The sequence below is a fragment of the Dermochelys coriacea genome, chromosome 13 (assembly GCF_009764565.3).
Source record: "Dermochelys coriacea isolate rDerCor1 chromosome 13, rDerCor1.pri.v4, whole genome shotgun sequence".
NCBI lineage: Eukaryota > Metazoa > Chordata > Testudines > Dermochelyidae > Dermochelys > Dermochelys coriacea.
Genome location: NC_050080.1, coordinates 10,953,578 through 10,967,096, shown reverse-complemented (window position 1 = coordinate 10,967,096; position 13,519 = coordinate 10,953,578). Strand labels below are relative to the sequence as shown.

At 39.8% G+C, this 13,519-nt stretch overlaps 1 protein-coding gene across 2 annotated transcripts in view; it reads left to right on the top strand.

Moving 5' to 3' along the window:
• The first annotated feature begins 7,551 nt into the window (after positions 1-7,551).
• Positions 7,552-13,519, top strand: part of ZNF831 (zinc finger protein 831) — a 35,517-nt gene continuing 29,549 nt past the window's right edge. For both annotated transcript variants that reach the window (XM_038370504.2, XM_043496096.1), the window contains exon 1: positions 7,552-7,982. The gene's annotated coding sequence lies outside the window, so the exon portion shown is untranslated. The remainder of the gene's footprint in view (positions 7,983-13,519) is intronic.

Sequence of the window (13,519 nt, the reverse complement as noted above, 5' to 3'; positions counted from 1 at the left end):
TGGTAGATGTGCAGGTGAACGAGCCTCTGATAGTGTGGCTAATGTGATTAGGCCCTATGGTGGTGTCCCCTGAATAGATATGTGGACAGAGTTGGCAACGGGCTTTGTTGCAAGGATAGGTTCCCGGATTAGTGGTTCTGTTGTGTGGTGTGTGGTTGCTGGTGAGTATTTGCTTCAGTCCACACAAGAGATCCACTTCCTGGACACTATGGTGCTGATACGCGATGGTCACATAAACACCACCCTATATCGGAAACCTACTGACCGCTATTCCTACCTACATGCCTCTAGCTTTCATCCAGATCATACCACACGATCCATTGTCTACATCCAAGCTCTACGATATAACCGCATTTGCTCCAACCCCTCAGACAGAGACAAACACCTACAAGATCTCTATCATGCATTCTTAAACTACAATCCCCACCTGCTGAAGTGAAGAAACAGATCGACAGAGCCAGAAGAGTACCCAGAAGTCACCTACTACAGGACAGGCCCAACAAAGAAAATAACAGAACGCCACTAGCCATCACCTTCAGCCCCCAACTAAAACCTCTCCAACGCATCATCAAGGATCTACAACATATCCTGAAGGACGACCCATCACTCTGACAGATCTTGGGAGACAGGCCAGTCCTTGCTTACAGACAGCCCCCCAACCTGAAGCAAATACTCACCAGCAACCACACAACAGAACCACTAATCTAGGAACCTATCCTTGCAACAAAGCCCGTTGCCAACTCTGTCCACATATCTATTCAGGGGACATCACCATAGGGCCTAATCACATCAGCCACACTATCAGAGGCTCGTTCACCTGCACATCTACCAATGTGATATATGCCATCATGTGCCAGCAATGCCCCTCTGCCATGTACATTGGTCAAACTGGACAGTCTCTACGTAAAAGAATAATTGGACACAAATCAGATGTCAAGAATTATAACATTCAAAAACCAGTCGGAGAACACTTCAATCTCTCCGGTCACTCGATTACAGACCTGAGGGTGGCTATCCTTCAACAAAAAAACTTCAAAAACAGACTCCAACGAGAGACTGCTGAATTGGAATTAATTTGCAAACTGGATACAATTAATTTAGGCTTAAATAGAGACTGGGAATGGATGAGTCATTACACAAAGTAAAACTATTTCCCCATGTTATTTCTCCCCCCCCCACCACACCCCCTATTGTTCCTCAGATGTTCTTGTTAACTGCTGGAAATGGCCTACCTTGCTTGTCACCATGAAAGGTTTTCCTCCTCCCCCCCCCCCCCCCCCCCCCCCCCCCGCTGCTGGTCATGGCTCATCTTAAGTGATCACTCTTCTTACAGTGTGTATGATAAAACCCATTGTTTCATGATCTCTGTGTGTATATATAAATCTCCCCACTGTATTTTCCACCAAATGCATCCGATGAAGTGAGCTGTAGCTCACAAAAGCTTATGCTCAAATAAATTTGTTAGTCTCTAAGGTGCCACAGGTACTCCTTTTCTTTTTGCGAATACAGACTAACACGGCTGCTACTCTGAAACCTGTCATACAGCACTATGCAGATCTTCTGACTTGGGCCTGTGGCTTGAGCTGCTTCCACACTGCAAAATGATAGGGTTTGGACCCAAGTCACAGCAGGACTGGGGCTCTGACCCATCCCCCTTAGCAGGGTCCTAGGACCTGCATCCTGGGAGCTTGCTGAGCTGAGTCAGACTGATTTTTGTGTGGACAGAGCGGGAGCCTGAGCTTAAATCTGAGGCAGAGTCTAGGCTTAGAGTGCAGTGTAGACATACCCTAAGTGAACTTAATTGAGCCTGTAAATCATTTCTGGTACAAAACTGTGTCTGCAGTTATTTGTGCAGGCACAAAAATGGAGGCTATTGTTGAAAAATGTGGCTCTGAGTGTGAATTTACTTTAGTTTTGGTAGATATAAGTGTAAATTTTTAAATTATCTACATATATATAATTTTCTTTTAAAATCAAGAATGTACTGAATTGTAAAAAATTTACATATTTTTCATAAAACATGAGGGCTTTTCCATTAAGCCCAATGATTTATGGCTAGCCTAGTACATATTAGTTATTATTATTTACTCTTACAGATCCCAAGATGAGGGCCTCTTTCAGAATAGCTTGACAAAATCATGACTTTAGTATCCTTTTAGCAATGACAAATGAAAAATTAGTTTAGTAGAAATAATGAACTTTGAAACCCTTGTAGTTTTAATATAATAATGTTAAAATAATAAGTAATTATAGCAGAAGAAATTTGTGAAAAGTGGTTTTGGCACAGTGAATATTCTAACAGAGAAGGGAATTGGAAATCAGGACTCCTGGTTTCTGGTCCTAGCATTGCCCCTGTCTCGTGGTTTTGGTTAAATCACATACTCTTTCTTCCAGTTAACTCAGTTTACACAGCTGTAAATTGGTATAATAGAACAAAGATGTGAGACATCCTTAATTTTTCTCTGTAAAGTGCTTTGAGAATCTTACAGGAGTGCATTAGAAGTACAAAGAATTATGGCATTAATGGGAAAAAATGAAAACAATCAGGATTAAAGTGTAATGGAATAGCATTTGGTTTTGTAGTGTGCTCTTCCTATTCTCCCTCATCAGGTTACTTTGTTACCTAGTAGGATCTTAGAATAGTTTGAGTGAAATTAAATTTTAATGGTTAGAATATATTACCAAGTGGGGGAAAAAACGAAGAAAACAACTTATTGCTATTCATATCTCTATGAGTTTTAGAATTCTAATCAGGAATAACTGAATCTAATCTCCAAATTTTTTACTTTTAAATTGGCTACCGCTCAACATTTTTTTGCCATAAGCAATTAAAGTGCTAATTTACTAATTTTTATATGTGGACAAAATATTAACTGCTTGCAAGCTTGAGCAAATGGAGGAGTATTGTATTTAGTTCTTATTAAAGTTTAATATTAGTCTTTATTTGTTGCTATTATGTATTAATAATATGAGGCTACAGATAGCTGTCAGTTTACTGGGGTATGTTCATTTCTCCTGCTTTGAATATCTGTGATCTATTCAAATACCTCCGTCTCCTTTATGCTTCCTTTAAAGGTTTTCAGTCAACTTACAAATGAGGCAGGGGCCATTTAGAAAAAATAATATATAATCACGTAATATAAGACTGTATCATACTGTATATGCACAAGGAGGTTGAATTAAGTTTGCATGGGCATTTCCTAAGTTTTGAGTACCTGATTTTGCAACCATAATATTTTTTAAATATAGTTTAACATCCATTTTAGTAGCATAATTTACCTAGCATTTTGAAACAGCAAACTGAAAAACAGAAATTACATCATATGGACCTATACTGAGTCCTATACAGTTCATTAGCAAGGTTGGATTCTTTAGATCAGGGATCAGCAACCTTTGGCACACAGCCTCTCAGGGAAATCTGCAGGTGGGCTGGGATAGTTTGTTTAGCTGCAGTGTCCGCTTGTTCGGCCGATTGCAGCTCCCACTGGCCGCAGTTTGCCGTTCCAGGCCAATGGGGGCTGCGGGAAGCAGCAGCCAGCACATCCCTCGGCACACGCTTCTTCCCACAGCCTCCATCGGCCTGGAACGGTGAACCGTGGCCAGTGGGAGCTGTGATCAGCCGAACCTGCGGACGCTGCAGGTAAACAAACCGTCCCGGCCCGCCAGTGGATTTCCCTGACAGGTTGCGTGCCAAAGTTTGCCAATCCCTGTTTTAGATCCACAACACAGACCTCTGCCACTTGAGCTAACAGAGTAACTGACAGAAGTAATAAGTTAGAGAGTCAAGGTGGATGAGGTAATATCTTTTATTGGACCAACTTCTGTTGGTGAGAGAGACAAACTTTTGCAGCGTCCCAGAGCTTGGGCTCCAGCCTGAGCCCTAACATCTACATAGGAATTAAACTGTCACCTAGCCTGAGCCCCATGAACCTGAGTCAGCTGGCATTGGCCAGCAGTGGGTTTTTAATTGTAGTGTAGAGGTAACCTTACAGGTTCTGGAGGAGAATGTGCTGTTGTGGGCACAAACACTTCTGCTGCTGTTCTCCAAGCCTGACCTCTTTTGCCTGTGTCCCCTCCAGCCTGTCCGTGTGCTAGTCCCATCTCTCCACACCACCCAGGTCCCCATCCTAGTCCCCTCCCCGACTCCTTGTCCCAGTTCCAGTCCCAGTCCCAGTCCCCTCACCCAGCCAGTACTTTTCTCCCCGAGTCCCAGTTTTGCTCCCATCTCAGTACTGTACCTGATGCAAGATTCCCTACTTGGGTTCCGCACACCAGTATTCTTTCTTAGCCAATCTCTATTTCTCCTCAGAGCCATGTCCTAGCTCCTTCTCCCCAATCCCACTGGCTCCGGCTCCGGCTCCTTTCCCAATTTCCTCCCCTCTAGGAGCTGCAGCACAGATTTTAACCTCAGAAATCCAAGTGGTTTTGTCATGTGAAATGTCATTAGAAGATGAAGACTTTTAGGACATGTCTTGAGGGCTGCAAGAGCTCAAGGACTATGACACAAAAAGTGCTTAATTGGTCAGGAGTTTCTGTGTTGAGCAGTCTGAGGCAGTCCCTTTATCTATACAAAGATTACATTAATGTTGAAAGGAACAGATAATTTAAGAGATAAGAGTCTGACTTGTTGCTTCTGCAACACACATGGAGTTAGAGCGCTGGGAAATCTACAATCTTAAGTGAATTGACTTAAGCAGTTTCAGTTCAGAGTCCATATTATACTGCATTATCGCACACAAACTTGTCAGAGTCTACATGAACGTAACACTCTGCTGGGAACTCTGTATCTTTCACCTCTACACAGGGAAATTTTTTATTGTCAGTACTTACACCACTGACATCTTTGTCTGGAAAAGTTCCATTAGAGTTGACTATAACCTGCTATCATCTGTCATTAAAAGAGTTTGATTATCCATTGCTGCCATACCCTACACCATCACAAGCACACTCAGCTGGTTCTTTTATCAGCACTAGATATTTTATGGTATGTACTACCAGGAAGATATGGAAATGAAAGTATTTTTAATACATCATAATGTAAATTCATTTTTAATAAATGTATCTCATTCTGGCTTTCTATTTTAGATGCGTGGGTTAGTAATCTGAGCACCATAGGCCTAATCTTGCAATTTTTACTCATGCATTTACTTCTGTTGACTCAATAGATTACTTGCAGGGGCAAGGAATAATCTTGCAGTATCAGATTATGAGGATATGTGCATTATTATGTTAAACCTGTAGAAAAAAGCCAGGCATGAAGAGGTCTGAGAAGCATCCTAGACAGAATCTCAACTACGAAGCAGAGAGACAGAGTAGCTTTAGGGATAATAATTTTGCCTTACTCCAACAAAGTCCCATGTTCTGTGTTAGAAGAAAACAACTCTTTTGGTGAGGCTTCACAATGGTCACATGCGTGAGGTTCTTGGTTTTCTTAGTGCCTGCTCTCAAAAGCTTACACCTTAACTTCCTGTGCATGGACATTGCTTAGCATGTGATGGGTGCTACTAAAATACAAATAATAAACAACAATAAGGTGTGAAAACACTGACTCCTTGGAACCATAGATTCCAACTCCGGTAGGAGTCAGTGAACTCCTTTGGAGGCAAATAAACTGAACTCCATAAGGTTTATTGTTTGCCTGGGTCTTTTGATGAGACTTAAATCACCAGCATTTTGTCTGTTATATGAACTGGAATGTTCCCACAGTTCTTAAGAGTAGGGGTCTTTGGTACCATTGGCCAAAATGTCCCCTCTACATTACTGTTATGCAGTGTCAGATAGCTGCATTTCTGCGGGGCTATATGAATATAATTTGTAAAGCACTTTGGGATCCTGTGATGGGGTGCCCCACTCATGGCTAGTGTGGTGCTTCTTCCTGGCTACTCTGGTGAGGTCAACACCCCTTCTCGCCATTGCACATTGTTACTCTGTCTCTATCTCTCTAGTCTGTAGCTCCTCTCTCACTCCAGGAACTGCAGTGTTTTCTTCATGACTCACCCCTCTTGCCAGGTCACTCAGTTTCCCCCCATTTTGGGGTATATCCAGTTCTTTCCTTCAGCAATCCTAGGCAGTCTTCCCATTCATTGACTCAAACAAGAGGCTGGTAGGGGAACTTGGGCCTGCTCTCTACTCTGTATTCAAGTCCAGGACACACAACCCAGTAGTTCTGGGCTTTACTCTCCCAGCTCTCACTGCTCCTTCCCTGCACTGCTGGGTCCCCCTTCCCTGGGAGTACCAGTTCCAAACCCTCCTCCCTCTTCCCAGAGAATGACTCCTCTTTCCCAGTAGCAACCTGTCTGTTGCCAACTTCTTGGCTTTATAGGCCCTACCTATTCCTGCACAGCTGAACCTTATTGCAATCAATTCCCTGCTCCTTGGCTTTTTCTCTGGGTGCAGCCTGTGGAGTTAATAGGCCTACCTGGCCACCTTAGCCCCTTCCAGTCTTGTGTGGGGTGGATACCCCAACACAGATTCTTTGGGATAAAAGCTACAGCACAGTATAGGGGGTGACAAGGTGATATAGTGGATAGGGCACTAGACTGGGAGTCAATGGATGTGGATTCTTAATTCAGTTCTGCCACTAATCTGCCATGTGATCTTGTATAAGTCACTTTGCCTCTGTTCCCCCCCCCCCCAACCTTTGTCTATCCACTTAGATTGCAAGTTCTTTGGGGGGAAAGAGACTGTATGTGCGTTTGTACAGAGCCTAGCACAATAGGCTCCATTCTTGGTGGCAGTCTCTAGGTGCTGCTGTAATACAAGCAATAAATAATAACAGTATGAAATCATGTTAACAGCACATGAAAATTGGGCTCACTGCATTGCATTTTTGTGTGCCAGATGCTTACATATTTTTCTAAAAATCTGGGTGTCATACTCACACATGTGATAGTGATGTGAATGTGATAAATTACACTTTTGACTATCGAAACTGCACTATGCCTATTAATCACTCTTTCTTGGAATATAGAGTAGTTCCAGTGGCTCGTGCACTCCCTCTCCTTGCAGAAGAATAGCTGATGAATCTTTATAGTTAATAATCTGCCAGTTCCACCCTTTTCATAGGGCACCTCTAAATCCCCCCTTCATGTTGAAGCGCAGGAAGCCTCAGATAAAGCAGAGCTCTATGTGTGAAGGCAGTTTGGATCTCCTGCACAGTGCTTAAATTCTGCCACCTATTTTCCACTTGTCTGACTGAATCAGGGGCCTCTGTGTCCCCAGAAGAGGGGGCAAAATTTGGCCCTTCGGAGTCCTGTTCAATCAAATCTCAAAGTGTTGCTTTTATATTGAATAAAGCTCTGTATAATTTAAAACTCTGAATGATTAAGTCACTGAAGTGTTTTACGAGGCATATGTAAATGATGCTACAGAAAATAAAAATTATTCTGATAAGGAGTTTTAAAAAGACTAACTTCTTGTAATCCCTTAAAGAGTGGAAATAAAGATGATAGTGAAACATTTATTGCAAAACACAACCAAGAATCTTCCTAAATATTTCAGCTACATTCTTTATTTTATAGGCCCAGAAGGAGAACTGGATGGAATGAAAGGGCATTAGATCTATTAAGTCTTTAAGGTTAAAAAAGAAGTCTCCTTTAAAAACCAAAAGAGAATATAAGAAAGAAAAAATAATTTTTCATTTGTACCCGATAGTTTTTTTTTTTTAAATCTGTTTGCAAATGTTCACTGTAATGGTTTGAAACCCAGTCGTGTCATTTCTTTACGCCCACACAGAGCTGCAGTAGTGCAGACACTGTAACAGGCAAACCATATTACCAGCAACAGACATTAAAACTCTTCCCACGCCAAGCATGGGCTGAAATCACCCCCCATCCCCACACACCCCACTGCAAAACCTTCAATGATCAGTTTAAAAAAAAAAAAAAGAAAATTGAAAAAGGAAACAGGATGCTTCTTTTGTTTCAACGCTATTCCAGAGAGACCTGTACCACTCCACCTGCCTATGGACTGACCGCCTAAAGGTTAGCAAGTGCTTTGTTGTTACTTTATGTGAATGGAAATTCTATATAGAATGAGATAAATCATTAAGTTGTGCTTGTTTTAATGCAGTAATTATTTAAATTCGAGATGAGGGAAGCTTTTCTCCAAAACATAGAGCATTTTAGAACCAGTCCCACATCTGTCTGAGACAGTTTTATAATCGGTATTTTTACATCTGTTAGTACAGCCTCCAAAACTTTAAAAGCTGGATTAAGGTTATTATTTTACTCTCAGTGCAACCTGTTGATTGCAGACTGTTGGCTAAAGGTTGTTAACTCTTTCCTAGCATAGAAAATGCACAGTGAATTTGATTATGCGACAAAATAAAAATATGAACTCCCTTAATTTTTTTTGTTGTGCAACTAGAAACATCCTATTTGCCTGGTCACTATAGAGCTGCCAACAATGTGCAAGAATAACAGATGTATTAAATGTGTTTCCCTTTTGAGAGAAATAAGCTAAATTTAAAATAGAAGTACAGACGTAGAATAATCCAGAGAGTACTGTGTGATTCAGCTGAGATGAGAAGTGGTATAGGAATTAGAGTGGAAAATATTTTGATGTACAAATGATTCTGACTGAGACAACTATAAGTCAAAAATAATGTTTTATGTACATATTAAAATATATTTTTAGCTTATAGAGTGTTTATACTGAGGTCAAACCTTTTGGAGGTTTCAAACTTAAAAATATCCAAGAGTAGAAAAAATGAAGAGCACAAGTTGATATACTTCTATTAACCATCAAGATAAATCCCAAATTCTTTGCTGTCATAGGTGTTGTATATTTCAGTTGTTATAGAAACTTAAGACAGCTTCTGCATTTTATCTGGAGTATTTTGATTTTATAGGTTTAATTTTCTCTCTTTCGTATACTCTGAAAGGATTATAATATTCTGGTGCAATATCCACAAAAAGAAACCACTTATGTAAAACTAAGAAATGATAGGAGCATATTGTGAAATTAGTGAGGGTAAATTTCCCCCAAATATTCATACACAGTACCTGAAGAGAGACTCTTTCGGTGCCATGACTTCAGAATTAGATAAAGCATGTTTTGTAGCTGCTTTGTATATTACACAACAACTGAGGCAAGGTGTGTGATTTTCAAGGACTATTGATATCACAATGAGCAGGCAGATGTCTCAGGGTCAGACTATGGTTAAAACTAATTCTCCTGGGAAAGATTATCAATATTCCCAAAGATGAGGAGACTCTAAACCCCAGTCCTGATCCTGCAACAGGCTGAGCACCCTCAACTCTATTAACTTTAGCAGAAGTGTGCAGTCAGCACCCTGGTGCAGGTACTCAGAACTTCACAGGATCAGATCTCTTGAAGAACAACTGAAGAGCTGAAGTCAAATATGCACTTTTGTTATGAGGCATTGGGAGATGATTTCAGCTTCAGGAAATGAGGCAAGAATGAGAATAAATGCCAGACACAGAAATTATTTACAGTGAAAAAAGGTATCTTGGGGGAGACTAGCAGTCACTTCTGGGCCAGTAAGAAAGTCCATCAACACCACTGTTACTAATTAGAATTGAAGTGTAGAAGTATATGGAACTTGTGCACTCTAAAAACAATACAGAACCCCCTCCCAAAAACCACCCTTCTATTCTACCAAACAAAATGATATTTGTTGCACCATTAATAATTAATGTATTACTAATGGTACAATTACTTTTTCATACTGTGTATGAAAATGCAATTGAATACAAGTGTGATCTGTTCTCCAGGAAGTCCTTCCAATAAACATTGTCTGACTATACCGAAAGAAGGATAGGAGGCACTTGATATGGATTTAATTAGGCCGCAACTTTATTATGTAGATGTGTGGGACTATCCCGCAGATCAAGTGAACAGTGCAAGCAAATCCATGTTTATTCAGATAACTATTCAGGGCTTCCTCCAGCTGCCCTTCATTTTCCACCCAGGTCCCCTAGCCAACCTGCCCCAAAAACTTAAGGTGCTGGTTGTTGTAAATATAGATATCATGTTTCACATATGGGACTGACTATGCTAAATACCTGTCTGGAGTATCTGAACGTGCCTAGTGGGAACTAGATGTTGCCAGAGGCTGAAACATTTCAGACTGAACTGGCTAAATGTGCAGTTAATAAAAGCTACCTTCCTCATAGGTGCTTACTAAATATGACAGTGCCAACTTTCAACTTATAAATCTATTGATGGTTCGGTTTTATGTTTGTACAGTCTCTACCACAATGGAGTGCCACTCCTGAATGGTTTCCTGCAGAGATGGATTGGCCCTAACATTTCATAAGAGTACAGCTTGTCAGTGCCACTCAAGCAGTTGACATGGCATTTCCTTGTGAGAGACACTGTCATTTATCTCTTATGTGGCCAAAAGTATCTGTGCTGGCAAGGATGAAAGTATAAATGTGCTTGTTGAACTGTGTCAGCATTTTGTTTTGTAAATAAATGTGCATTCTTTTAAAACTCAGAAGAGGAAATGTATGAGTTCTCAGAAGACAGATGTACTTTGTCGGTACTAATGTAGAATTTAGCTTTTAAATCAACTCTCTTTGTTCCAAAGACCAGCGTTTTTTTTCCATTTGAAACATCTTGCAACCAGTTTAACTTTTCAAGAGGATTATACAAGGAGTAAAAACCAAAAACAAATAATCCCTCCCTGCCACTAAGTATAGCTGACCTGCACTTATATGTTAGCCTGGTAAAAATGTCTTTCATTCAGAACACCGAGGGATGGATTAAGGCCATAAACAGCATAAAATGGCCTTTAAGCAGCCAGAGATTGCAGTTGTTTTTTTGCAACAGTCAGAAGGCCAGATCCTCAGCTGGTGTAAAATTGGTGTAGCTCTGTTGAAGACAGGGCATGAGAATCCTTGGTCAGGAGTATCCCAAATGATTTGTGTTCTGATTTTAGAGTAAGGTACATCCTGGGGATGAGCTTTTACGTGTTCTTATTGCTCTGGAAGAAGCCAAGATAGTTAAGCACCATACTTTCAAAACACTATAAATGCAAGGTTTTTTCTGATGTCTTCCAAGAAACCAGGTAAATTAGTCTTGGTCACAACAAACTGTAGATTTCACTAATTAAATTTGAGGTAGCAGAACAAGCCACATAGTGGCTAAGAAATTAGATGAACTTTTTGTTTCAGTTTATATATAGGTAGTACCATTCAGTTGAAAAAAAATAAATATGAAAAAAGTAAATTACAAGGAATAATGGACTGAAGCATGATATGTAACCCTCAGTCCAAGATTTTTCTTTTGTCTGATGTATAGTTTTTCAAGTTTGAAATGAAAAGTGTATACAGACCACTGGTTTATATTTACAAATGCTAAGATATGGGCCATAGTGAAGTACCAGGAATTGCCCTGGTGTATTAGAGAACAGGATTTGGCCCCATCACTTCTAGAGTACATATAAAAATGTCCATGGATAATAAATGATGAACAAAAATCATAGAAAGCTAATTATGCATCTGAAAATAACTAAAAGTACAGTTTATCCTATTCAACTCATTTTCTCTAAACAATTATATGAATAATTTAAAAACCCCTCTTTCTTACTTATTTTTTATATTAACAAGATCTAATGCTTTGTTATGTGCAGGCTTCTTGTATTTGAGAACAGTGACTCAGTGGAATAATTTGGATAGGCATACTGAAAATGACAAATATGAAGTCTGTGTAGTCAGAGGCATTTTCAGGATGGATTTTCTGCTTCTGCAGGTTAGAATGAATATTCAGAATTCCATAGTCTTACTCATGTGAAGTGAGTTTGGTAACACCAGATATTCCTTAGTGGATAACACATTGTTTTTATTATTATTTCTATTATGCTATGTTCATCATTATGAATTATTATAAAAATCATGCTGCCAAATCGTGGACCAGTTAGTGGGAACTTTGCCACTGACTTCAGTGGGACCAGGATTTGGTCTGAAATGCACATAACTGATCTTGCCTAAAGATTCCTATACAGGCAGTGAAGGCTTGGTGATATCTAAAAATAGATTGGCTTTTAAAAACAAACAAAACCAGTCTCTTGCATTTCAAACAGAAAACTAGTGCACTATGCTACGGTGTTCTGGAGAGTGGAATGGGTCAACATGTACATAGGTGTAATGTGCATTGTACCCTTGCTAGCACACTCAGCCATACAGATGGGATAGAATCATAACATTGTAGGAACGGAAGGGACCTCAAGAGGTCATCTAGTCCAGTCTTCTGCCTAAGTATTATCTAGGCCATCCCTGACAGATGTGTTTGTCTAACCTGCTCTTAAAAATCTCCAATACTGATGATTCCACAGCCTCCGTGTGCAATTTATTCCGGAGCTTAACCACCTTGACAGTTAGGAAGTTTTTCCTAATGTCCAACCTAAACTGCTGTTGCTGTAATTTAAGCCCATTGCTTCTTGTCCTATCCTCTGAAGTTAAGGAGAACAATTTTTCACCCTGCTCCTACTATATTCTGCACTATGAGCCTGATCCACAGCACAGGGAAGACAGTGGGAGCCTGTCCCTTGATTTTGATAGGTTTTAGATCAGGTCTTTGCTGAAGCTTCAGAGTGCTCTGCAAGCCTGGGCATGAAGCTTGTATATTTTAATCTTACCCTCAAACAGACATTAACATACATAAGAAGTACCATACAAAATGTGTAGCTAATGATATGTGCTAAACAACTGGTCATTCCATTGCTTTTACTTGTACCCCATCCCCAATCTGTACAATGTTAATTTAAATTGTAAGCTCCTCAGGGATGGCACCTTGCATTTATGTTTTTTTTTTGAAGGATCTAGCATAATGCTAGCACTATATAAAACTACAAACTATAGACTATCATAAATAATGATGGTTTTAGAGAGATTTTCAGTTCTAGCAGTATTTCCCATTTTAAAGAAAGGGAATATTGCTGGAGTTGGTAATATTTTTAAAACTGGAATATTCTTTAAATGTTCTCAGTGAGAGTAATAATGATAATCACAGTCCCAAGCAGAAGCTTAAATCATCTTAGAGACGGTTTTTGCTTTTTAAGAGAAACCATTTGTAATTGCTTGTGAGATGCCCATAACTGTGCGTGGGGCTCATTTAAGTTAAGGGCAGAACCGCTGTTTTAAAATTAATATCTTCTTTTAAATCAGTTTTTTGGCCTTAGCACATGATAGTCCTTCAGAATTTCTCACTTACATGTATGGAATTGGGATAGATTCAGTAAGGAGAGTATCTTCAGTGGAACTGCAACTAATTGCTGCATTGTAGTTATTCTTACACATATGCATAGAGCAAATGTGTAAACCCGAAGCAAGAATCATTGCTGGCACAAAACATGTTTTTTTCTAGTTTCACTGATCTTATTTTAACTGCATGTATTAATTTAATGTTTAACTATTGCTAAGAATATTCCTGTATACCACAGGATTGGACGGCTCCCATACTTTATACTGGGTATTAGTAAGAGCTTTTTTCTTCATAAATAAAAGCAGGAAAAAAATAAAGAATTAGAGATTGGCTAACCCCAGAACCACTT